Source organism: Cebus imitator, unplaced genomic scaffold (genome assembly GCF_001604975.1).
Source record: "Cebus imitator isolate Cc_AM_T3 unplaced genomic scaffold, Cebus_imitator-1.0 Scaffold763, whole genome shotgun sequence".
Lineage (NCBI taxonomy): Eukaryota > Metazoa > Chordata > Mammalia > Primates > Cebidae > Cebus > Cebus imitator.
In genome coordinates this window covers 619,684-621,365 of record NW_016108078.1, presented here as the reverse complement: position 1 = coordinate 621,365, position 1,682 = coordinate 619,684, and the positions used below count along the sequence as shown (strand labels likewise).

General features: G+C 42.2%; 1 protein-coding gene across 5 annotated transcripts in view; it reads left to right on the top strand.

Annotated features, from left to right (window-relative positions):
• The window catches only part of WNK3 (WNK lysine deficient protein kinase 3), a 176,025-nt gene that overhangs the window by 9,257 nt on the left and 165,086 nt on the right, over nt 1-1,682 (top strand). The window lies entirely within an intron of this gene.

The following is a 1,682-nucleotide window of genomic DNA, read 5'->3' as shown; positions in this document are numbered from 1 at the left end:
GGGTTTCCCCATGTTGACCAAGCTGGTCTTGAACTCCTGACCACAGGTGATCTGCTCGCCTTGGCTTTCTTGGCTTCCCAGAGCTCTAGGATTACAGGTGTGTACCACCGTGCCTGGCCATATTAAATTTTTTTAAAAATTATTTTACAGGCAGAATCTCACTCTGTCACCCAGGCTGGAGTGCAGTGTTGCAATCATGGCTTACTGTAGCCTCCTGGGATCAAGTGATCCTTCCACTTCAGCCTCTTGAGTAGCTGGGACTATAGGCATGCACCACCATGCCCAGCTTATTTTTTTAATTTTACTTTTTGTAGAGACAGGGTTTCCCTGTGTTGCTCAGGCTGGTCTCAAACTCTTGGGCTGAAGCCATCCTCTTGCCTTGGCCTCCCCGAGGGCTAGGAGTACAGGTGTTAGCCACCAACCCTGGCCAGGACATCATATTTTATTGCGATACAATTTATGTAATATAGAATTTACAAATATAAAAGCCAGTGATTTTCAGTAAATGTATAGAGTTGTAAAATCTTGATTACAACTCAATTTTAGTTCATTACCATCGCCCAAAAGATTGCTTGTGCTTATTTGCAGTCAATCCTGTTCTGTGCCCCAGCCCCAACCACTAATCTATCTTCTGTTTCTGTAGCTTTGTTTTTTCTGGACATTTTTAAATATAAATGAAATCATATAGTATGCAGCCTTTTCCTCTGACTTCTTTCATTTAACATAATGTCTTCATGGTTCATCCTTGTCGTAGCATGTATCAATACTCCATTTCTTTTTTTTTCTTTTTTTATTATTTTTTTTAAGATGGGACCTTGCTATGTTGCCCAGGCTGGTAGGCAGTGGCTATTCATGGGCGTGATCATAGTGCACTGCAGCCTTGAACTTCTGGGCCCAAGTGATCCTCCTACCTCAGCCTCCTGGCTCCTGGGTAGCTGAGACTATATGACACCTGACACCATTCCTTTTTATTGCCCAGTAATACTCTTTTTTGAGATGGAGTTTCACTCTTTTGCCCATGCTGGAGTGAAGTGGCACCATCTCGGCTCACTGCAACCTCTGCCCCCTGGGTTCAAGCGATTTTCCTGCCTCAGCCTCCTGAGTAGCTGGGTAGCACCACCATGCCTGGCTAATTTTTGTAATTTTGGTAGAGAAGGGATTTTACCATGTTGGCCAGGCTGGTCTCTAACTCCTGACCTCAAATGATCCACCCACCTTAGCTTCCCAAAGTGTTAGGATTACAGGCATGAGCCACTGTGCCCAGCCTGCCCAGTAATATTCTATTACACTTAATACATTTTATTTATCCATTCATCAGTTGATAGACATTTGGATTGTTTCCACCTTTTGGCTATTGTGAATAGTGCTGCTATGAACACGTGTACAAGTTTTTGTGTGGACATATGTTTTCATTTCTCTTAGGTAGATGATATCATATGGTAACTCTGTTTAACTTATTGAGGAGCTGCCAGACTGTGTTCCAAAGCAGCTGTACCATTTTACATTCCCACCAGGATTGTGTGAGGGTTCTGTTTTTTTCATATGCTTGCCAACACTTGTTACTGTCTTTTTTATTGTAGGGTATGAAGTGGTATTTCATTGTGGTTTTGATTTGCATTTCCACAATGAATAATGATGTGGAACATCTTTTGATGTGTTTATTGGTCTTTTGTACATCTTCT